We start from the raw sequence: 10,498 nt of genomic DNA, 5'->3' as shown, positions 1-10,498 counted from the left end.
TGGGGCTTTATAGGCCATAAGGTCTCTATCACAACTACTCAACTTTACCGTTGTAACAGAAAAACAACCACAGACAATATTAAATGAATGAGCATAGCTGTGTTCCAATAAAATTTAATTTATAAAAACAACTGGCAGGTGTGATTTGGTCCCTGCATCATAGTTTGCCAAAACCTGAGAAGAATGTTTGATTTAAATCGAACTATATCAATAATCATGTTAAATATAAATGTAGATCTAAATACCTCCAATAAAAAGGCAGAGACTCGGGAATACTACTCAGCAATAAAAAAGAATGAGTCATTTAAACTTGTAATATGCTGAATGAAAAAAGCCAGTCTCAAAGGCTAGATACTGAATGATCCACTTATATAACATCCTCAAAATGAAGAAATTATAAAACGGAGAACAGATTATAGTTGCCAGGGGTTAGAAAAGGATGAGAGGAGAGGAGTGGCTGGGGCTATTAATGGGTTTCAACAAAGATATTTGTGCTAGAACTATACCATATCTTGACTGTGGTAGTGGGCACATAAATCTACATATGTGGTAACAAACACATTTGTAATTGAATGCATGTAAAATATGAAAAATGTGAATAAGGTAACAAAATGTATTAATGTCAATTTCCTGGTTGTGATATTACACAGGCATACCTCAGAGATACTGTGGGTTCAGTTCCAGAACACCCAAGTAAAGCAAATATCACAATAAAGTGAGTCACAAACCAAAACTTTTTGGATTTCCCAGTGCATATAAAGGTTATGTTTACACAATTAAGTGTTCAATGGTATTATGTCTAAAAATATATATATACTTTAACTAAAAAATACTTTGTTGCTAAAAAATAATAACCATCATCTGAGCTTGTTGGAACCAAGTGGCACTGATAAACTTGCTTGACACAAGACTGTCACAAACCTTCAACTTATAAAAACACACTAAATGCAAAGCACAATAAAATGAAGTACAATAAAACAGGGTATGCCTGTCCTAAAGTAATGCAAGATATTATCATTGAAGGAAACTGGGTGAAAAGTACACAAGATCTATTACTCTTATAACTGCAAGTAAATCTACAATTATCTCAAATAAAAGCTTTATGGAAAGAAGACAGAGACTGTCAGAGTGAAGAAGAAAGACTGAGACCCAACTAAAACTGCCTTCGAGAAAAAAAAATTTTAAGTATAAAGCTATAATTAGGTCAAAGTAAAAGGTTAAAACAGATACACAATCCTAACAGATATCAGAAGAAAACTGATATGGCAATACTATTAAACAACACAGACTTCAGAGCAAAGAAAGTGATAAAAAGGCACTGCATAAAAAGTTGATATCCGTCTATGGCCATGCCACCCTGAACACCCTCGATCCCCCCTGATCTCAGAAACTAAGCAGGGTTGGGCCTGGTTAGTACTTGGATGGACGACCACCTAGGAAGACCAGGTGTGTAGGCATAAAAAAAAAAAAGTTGATATCCACATGCAAAACAATGAAGTTAGAACCCTATCTTACACTATATACAAAAATTAACTCAAAATAGATTAAAGAGTTAAATGTGAGACCTGAAACTATAAAATTCTTGGTGTGGGGGGGGGAACACTTTATAACATTGGATTTGGCAATGATTTCTTAAATATAACACCAAAAGCACAGGCAACAAAAGAAAAAAATAGGCAAATGGGACTATGCCAAATATTAAAACTTCTATGTGAAGGACTCATCAACACAGTGAAAAGACAATCCACAGAATGGAAGAATATATTTGCAAACCATCTATCTGATAAGGGGTTAAAATCCAGAGTATAGAACTCCTACAAAGCAACGACAAAAAAATCCTATTAAAAAATGGGCAAAGGACTTGTGCAAACATTTCTCTAAAGAAATATAAATGGCCAATAAACACATGAAAAGATGTTCACCATCTCTAATTATCACAGAAATAAAAATCAAAAACACAATGAGAGAACACCTCATGCCCACTAGGATGGCCACTAACAAAAACCAACCAACCAAACAAACCAAAAACAAAAACCAAAAAAAAAAAACCCAGAAAATAACAAATGATGTCCAGGATGTGAAGAAATTTTAACGCTTATTCACTGTTGCTGGGAATGTTAAAATGGCACAGATGATATGGAAACAGTATGTCAGTTCCTGAAAAAATTAAAAGCAAAATTACCGTACCATGCAGAAATTCTACTTCTGGGTATATATATAAAAAAAATGAAAACAGGATCTGAAAGATATATTTGCATACCCATGTTCATTGCCACATTATTCACAATAGCCATGAGGTAGAAGCAACCTAAATTTCAATCGATGGATGAATAAAGAAAATGTGGCATACATATACAATTGAAATTATTCAGCCCTAAAAGAAGAAATTTGTCATATGCTACAATATGAAGGAATCTTGTGGGCTAAATAAAATTCTAAGTGAAATAAGGAAGTCGCAAAACAACTATTGCATGAATCTGCTTATATGAGGTATGCAGTCAAATTCTTAGAAGCATAAAGTAGAATGACATTTGCCTGAGGTGAGGGGTAAGGGAGAGTGGAGTTGTTCAATGGGTAAAGCATTTCAGTTTTGCAAAATGGAAAAGTTCCAGAAATCTGTTGTACAACAATGTATACAGAGTTAAGTGTACTGTACACTTAAAAAATGGTTAAAATGATGTTTTATGTTTCATGTTCTTTACCACAATTAAAAAAAAAAAGACACTACATACTGATAAGGGTCAATTCACCAAGATTTAACAATTCCATATGTGCATGTATCTAACAACAAAGCTTTAAAATACACAAAGCAAAAATTCACAGAACTGAGAGGAGAAATAGATAAATCCACAATTATAACTGAGACTTGAATATTACTCTTTAATAATAGAATTAGTTGACCAAGGATCATCAATATCAAAGAACCGAACATCAAATATGTATAACTGACATTTATAGAACAATCCTCCCAACAGAATGTATTTTCTTTTCAAGTGCCCATGGAACATTCACTACGATAAACCATATCCTAGGTCAATAAAGAACCCTTCACAAATATTTTTAAAAATTACAGTGTACAGAATGTTCTTTGATCACAATGGAATTAAACCAGAAATAAGTAACAAAGATAACCAAAAAAAAATCTCCAAATGCTTGTAAATTAAACAGCACGCTTCTAAATAATCTATGAAGCAAAGAGGAAGTCTAAAGAAAAATTAGAAAACATTGAGCTGAACAAAAATGAAAATATGACATATCAAAACTTGTGGGATACAGCTAAAGCAGTGCTTTGGGGAAACTGTAGAGCACTGAATGCTTATACTAGAAAAAAGGTCTTAAATCAATAATTTAATCTTTCACCTTAAGAAACTAGAAAAAAAGAGCAAAATGTACTCAAAGCAAGCGTAAGGAATAAAGAGAACAAACCAATAATATTGAAAACAGAAAACACAAAATCAAAACAAAAAAACTTTTTTGAAAAGATCAATAAAACTGATAAACATCTAGCAAGACTGACAAAGAAAAAAGGGAAAAAGACACAAGCCTCCAATATCTGGAATATCAGGGATTATTACATGAACCCTACAAGCATTAAAAGGTTAATAAGCTAACTATTATGGAAAACTACGTATATAATTGTGACAACTTAGTGTAAGTTCTAATTCTACACAACATGAAAAATAAAAGGCAGAGACTGAAAAGAAATGAAGCTGTCTCTATTAGCAAAATGATTGTCTGTAAAACACTCCCAAGAAATATCCAGAACTAATAAGTTAAGCAATGTCACAAAATACAAGATGAACACCCAAAAATCAATCATATTTCTATATATTAGCAATGCACTGAAATTATGAAAATCAATACTACCAACGACTCAAAAGAAAATTTAAAATTTATTCTAAAATCAAAGCTGATTTTAAAAATGACAATATGATAATGGTAAATGAAAAGACACACACATTTCAACAGAACAGAACAGAGTTCAAAAACAGACCCACACAAATATGATCAATTGATTTTTGACAAAGTACAAAAGCAATTCAATGGAGAAAAGATAGTCTTTTATCAAAAGATGTTCAAATAACTGGATATCCATATACAAAATGATGAACCTTGACCTAAGTCTCATACCATATATAAAAATTAACTGAAAGTGGATCAGAGACTGCATATATATACATATATATGTACATTTATAACACATACATATGTATTTAGAAGAAAACATAGGAGAAAATCTTCATGACTGAGATTAGTCCACTAGTTTTAAGAAAAAACTTCTCAGATACATTAAAAGAAAAAATTGGTAAAATGGACTTCATCAAAATGTAAAACTTTTGCTATGAGAAAGACACTGTAAAAGAAAAAAAAAAGATAAGCTACAGACTAGGAGAAAATGTCTGCAAATAAAACACCTGAAAAAAGACTTGTATGTTCAATAAAGAACTTTCAAAACTCAATAGTAAGAAAACTACCCAATTACAATATGGGCAAAAGACTTAAGACATTTCCACAATGAGAATGTACAGATGGCAAACAGCACGCAAAAAATGTTCAACATTATCACCATTAGGGAAATAAAAATTAAAACTACAATAAAATAGCACTACACACCGATTAGAATGGCTAAAATAAAAAAATTCTAACACTACCAAATGCTGATGAGGCTGTGAAACACCTGGAACTTTCATACACTGCTGGTGGGGATGTAAAATGGTACATCCATTATACAAAAACCTTTCAGTTCTTATGCATACAATTTACCCTATGACTCACATTCTTAAAACTCCTAGACATTTACCCTAGAGAAATGAAAACTTATGTTTACACAAAAACCTGCACATGACAATTTATAGCAGCTCTCTTCGCACCTGCCCCAAACTGGAAACAATCCAAATACTCATCAACGAGTGAATGAATGAACAAACTGTGGTATACCCACACAATGGAATAGTACTCAGCAACAAAAAGGAACAAACTTAATACATGAAACGACTTGGATGCATCTCAAGAGCATTATGCTGAGTAAAAGAAACTGGTCTGAAAATGTTACACACTTCATGAATCCATTTATATGATATTCCCAAAAAGACAAATTCATGGTGATGGAAAGCAGATCAGTGGTTGCCAGCGGTTGGGGGCCTGGAGAAGGTGCTATTATAAAGACCTGATACAAAGGATAGAAACCTTCTGTATCCTGATTTTGGTGATTAGACAAATCTATACATATGTCAAAATTCAGAGAACTGTATACCAAAAATGTCAAATTTTACTGTAAGATAAAAAATAAAATAGGTAAAAGATACATTTCAACATATTCATGACAAAATTTAAAGAACACAAAAGGCAATATAATCACAAGCTTCCTCTATTCCCTAAGGGGATAAATCAGCTATAGAATAAGGTATAAAGGTAGACGTCATCATCAATATCAATATCATCACCACCATCACCATCATCCCGAATACTATCATCATGATACAAAACACTACTACCTGCCAGACATGGTTTTAAGTACTCTATGTACATTAAGTCATTTAATCTTCACTCTAACTGAATAAGGCAGCTACTTTTATTTTACTCTTTTTACAGATGAGGAACCTGAGGCACAATGAGATGGAGTGGAGCCCAAGTAAGTGGTAGAGGCAGCATTCAAACCTAGGCTCTAGGGCTCCAAGGGGTCTGCACTGTTAACCACTGCAGTACTGTTCATAGCATTCTGCAAGTGAACTAGAATTACAAAAAAAAACCCATAAAAAATTAAGGTCCCTATCTTTTCCCCTGTAAAACCAGCTATTCTAATTCTCCTACTTCTGCAAGTGGCTACGCTGTTTTTTTATTGTTGTTGTCCTATTTCAAATCCTGAGTCATATCTGACTATTCTCTCAACCTGCATAACTTATCAGTTTCAATTCCCCTGATTTCTACTTAGGAAAATCTCTATCTCATTAATCCCTTTTTTTCTACTCTCATTGAACTTTATTCTTTCACTGTACTCTAATTTAGACCCACAGTATCCTGCCTGGATTACTATAGCCTCCATTAACCAATCATCATGCCCTTCCCTCCCATCTCTGAACATCTATCAAAGGCAATGCTGCCAGACTTATCTAGCTCTATGTGTCACTTCTAAACTGCTTACTGGTATGTAGTTAGCTTATTCTGGTATTCAAGACCATCCTTCCAGTTTTTTCCTCCACTAATTTTTTAAATTTTTATTATGGTGACACTGGTTAATGAAATCCAATAAGTTTCAAGTGTATAATTCAACAGTAAGTCATATATATATTATACATATATATTACATTGTATGTTCAACGCCCATAGTTAGATTTCTGTCACCATGTATTTGTCTCCTTTTTACCCCTCCACTAATTCTTGACATAAAGTAGGGGAAAGGGAGAAAAAAGACTACTTACTAAACCTCTATGTGTCATGTATTTGCCAGAAATCTTACATATACCCTCTCATTTAAGCATCATGACTACATTATAGATGGCCTAAACATCCCTGGCTTACCCAGTCACACAAGTAGACAATAGTGGAAGTCAGGGTTTCAATTCAGTTCTGATTAAAGCCCATTCTTTTCGTACTATATCATAGACTTTACTATTCAATTTTCATCAAATGTATGTGCAAATACACATGTTACCCCTTGTGGGGGAAAGATGTGAAGGCCCAGCTTAAATGCTTCTTCTTTAATGAAATCTTCTCTAAATTCTCCCAGTGAGATGTGATCTCCCTTCTGTGAATCCATGTAGTACTTTATACTTCTCTGACTCACTCATTTTCTTAACTTTATTTGTGTTACAGACTCATCTGCTTAATACAGTGTGAACTTTTTTGAGAAGACTGTCTTAACAACATCTATTTATATTGTCCACATGAGCCTGGGTCATGAGTAATAGAATCAACATGCTTTTTGTGGGTTGGGTGTTTACCGCCCCGCCATCCCTGCCTCAATATTAAAAAAAAAAAAAAAAAAATGGGTCAATTCTTCATTATTGGTTAGGTCTAATGAGTCTTCTTTCATCTGGAACTTTCATCACATTATATGTTGTACCCTAAGTGTATGAATATTATGACAGCAGACATCATTAATATCTTATATTTAAACTTCACTATGTTTAAATATATACAATTCAAAACTCACATATTTTTTCAAACCACTCTAGCATCTGTCTAGTAAAAGGTTTTATCTATTATTGTCACAAAATCATTCCCTTTGTCTGAAGACTCTTCTATGAAAAGGGCACTAATGAGTATTCATTTTTATAAAATTATTTTTACATTTGACATCAGATTTGAGCAAGACACTACAGCTTAAAACTTTCTATACCAAATTCCCTTAAAATAGTCTATTTAAAGAATGTAATATCCTCAACTTTAAAAAGAAATTATTATATATAATAGAACGGGAAGACAGGATCAGGAAAAGAATATTCACCCAAAGACATTTCACTATAAGAAATTTAGCAGACTTTGAGACTTATAAAGACTATGTATTAACATCAACTGAAAGTATAACTCAGCCTCAACTCTAACCCCCAAGTTTTTTTAAATGTTTCTAAGAATATAACACTTAAGCAGGAAACACGTGATACTACCTCCTTCCCAAATATATTAAGAGATTAAAAACACCAGAAAAGAGACATGGTCCATGGAAGTCTCCTTCTATCACACCCTGGTACATTATGACATTGAGACCTTTTTTTTGCTCTTTTAAGTGTCAAAGTCATATCAATTAACAAAACAAAGTTTTGAAGAAAAAAATACTTCAAACACAAGCAGGTTTTACCAACTCACTGCAAAGAGTATATAAGAAATGTATTTTTTGGTTGTTAATAAGATTACATAGGTTTCAAGTGTATAATTCTATAATACATCATCTGTATATTGCATTGTTTACCACCTAAAATCAAGTTTCTGTGACACCATATATTTGATCCCTTTTACCCTCTTCTACGTCCCTCCATTCCCCTTTTCCTCTGGTAACCACTATACTGTTGTTTGTATCTATGAAAAACTAATGTCTTTTTACATGTAAACACAACTTACTATGAGTTACAGGAAACAGGACTTACAGTAAAAGCATAAAGATATTATCATGTTAAATCAATCTACTTTATTCCTTTTTCAAACTTCTTTGCACTTATATCACTTTTTAGCATGTACTATCACTATGTAATACTATTAAGCAGAACACTGTATTAACTAATATTATATTGTATAACTCTCATAACTAAGGTCTTTGTAGGAAAAGAGTGACTTTTATACTTCATACTAATCAGAAGAGTACTAAGTAGAAAGAGAATTCCAAATGGCACTTTTACTGAAAGCACCTCTAAAAAACTTCAATGCTGCTATATAGTTACTGCTGCAGTACTTACAACAGGCAGCAATTAAATCACGTCTTTAAAAGAACTTTAGTTTGTATTCTTTACAATTCAGTTAAATGAAGATTTAAGATAATACAAATGTTATATATTATATAGCAGTAGAGCTATATCTGACAGTTGCTGGAGGATGTATATTTACTAAAATTAACTTGTGTATATTTGTGAAATAATGAGATGGCAAGCCCTACCTCATGTATACAGTAAAAGCTGACTACATGCAATTCTCCCCATATTTCATGCTATTTCATACCTCTCTGACTCTGCTTAGGATGTGCTCTCATTTTAAAATGCCCTTTACCACCACTCCTTCTTATCAGCTGACTCTTACTCATCTTTTAAGACAGCTCAGGTTCATTTGCTCAAAAAGACCATCCCTGAAAATCTTCCTTATTCCTAGCCTGGACTGGGTGTACTTCCTCTGTGCTTCCATAACAATCTGATCACATCTTTGTTCACTGCACTAATCATAAAGTGGATTATATTATACTCGATATTTAGTCAAATTTATAATACTTGTTATAATTGCCTATTGACTCTTGGTCTTTCCTGTAACTCTATATAAGCCCCAAAATATAAGCACATTCTAATCACTCCTAGTGCTCCCATGTTGAGCACAACACACAGTAAACAGAGGTACTAAGATTATTTTTGGAAAGATTGTTATTTCCATTTTTGAATAATTTTATTTCAAAGGTAAATATTTCTTGTTATTTTTACTTTGAAGTAAAAAAAATAAACTATATTCATTATTCCTTTTCTATTTATAAAAGCAAAGAGTAGGGATTTTAAATTTTGAATCAAGTAGTCCAAAAGAAAATACATTGTGCTAATTAAAGGAGAATCTATTCTGATTGGATTATAGTTCCAATAGTTCCTACTCAATCAAGTTATACATGACTTCCCACAATTTACTACTGTGACTTTAACAAAAAATGTTTTCCTTAGCATTAACATGCAGTAGATACAATTATTACCAAAGTCTGCTTGTTAAATTCCAATGTAATCTCCAGAGTCTGTAAACAACACTTTCACTGCACTGAATGCTTTCTAAGATATTTCTATTTGGGGGTCTATTTTATTAAGAAGGTATTCTATTGATGCTTCACTACCATAATCATTTCTTTGTTTGAACTTTCCGCTTAATTTATTATAGTCATAATAGGCTGAAAGCATAGTATAAAGTAGTAAAAAAAAAAAAAAAAAAGACTTGAATATTACCTAAATATGTGAACTACATGTGTGAACTCTCTCTTAAAAGAGACCTCTATTACTTATTATTTTTAACTGAGAATGTCAGAGAAATCATAGGGTTGTAATTAAGATAACAAATGACAATTATGTGAATAAAGATATAAAGACTACCAGAAAAATATGTTTATCAATAATTTGTTTCCAAGTGTGAAAAGATATTTCCCCCTAGATATCTGAAATGAAATAAAAAAAATACAAAGCTGAATAATAATTATTACTCACTTGAAAGAGAGCTATGCTAGCCAGGCACAGTCCCTCTGAGTAGAGCAAACTGCTAATCTTACACAGGGTTTGGAAGGAAGTATGTAGTTCAGAGGGGTTGGTGGACTTTCAGAGGCTTAGAAGCAGTTACCTGAATGGCTGTCACTGACTGGTTTGGCTTGTAAAATTCTACCGACGAAGGCAAGCTGTTGTTTTTTTGCTACATCGTAATTTTGCCATTACAACTGACTTAAAACCAATTCTAAAGAAGTGTCATTTATTAACCAGATTTAAACTAGTTCTGGTGATTAATTCTTATCACAGCTAAATAAGAATCAATCTTCTAGTTTGGTAACTTCTTTTTATTTTTACAAGGTAAGCACAGAAACCAACATATGCATATGTACATACATATTAAAGATACACAGTAGTCATAGTTTTACAACCACATTTCAAGAAACTTTAATAAAAAATAGAAAATATTAAATATTATCAGTGTTAAAGGGAAACATCATTTCTTTTATATTCATTTAATCAATCATCACATGGCATATTGCAGGTTCTGGAAATTCAAAGATGAATATGAAAAGGAACAATCATGTGCTTTTATAGCAGTATTATTCAAAGTGGGTGTGGTCCATAAATTT

At 32.5% G+C, this 10,498-nt stretch overlaps 1 protein-coding gene and 1 pseudogene across 1 annotated transcript in view; one reads left to right on the top strand and one right to left on the bottom strand.

Moving 5' to 3' along the window:
* The window catches only part of KLHL8 (kelch like family member 8), a 55,919-nt gene that overhangs the window by 37,908 nt on the left and 7,513 nt on the right, over window positions 1–10,498 (bottom strand). The gene's annotated exons all lie outside the window — the stretch shown is intronic.
* Window positions 1,340–1,457, top strand: LOC111737283 (annotated as a pseudogene).

This window comes from Pteropus vampyrus, unplaced genomic scaffold, assembly GCF_000151845.1.
Source record: "Pteropus vampyrus isolate Shadow unplaced genomic scaffold, Pvam_2.0 Scaffold25, whole genome shotgun sequence".
NCBI classification, from domain to species: Eukaryota; Metazoa; Chordata; class Mammalia; order Chiroptera; family Pteropodidae; genus Pteropus; species Pteropus vampyrus.
Note: the sequence above shows the minus strand (reverse complement) of the source record. Positions and strands in the feature narration are given on the sequence as shown.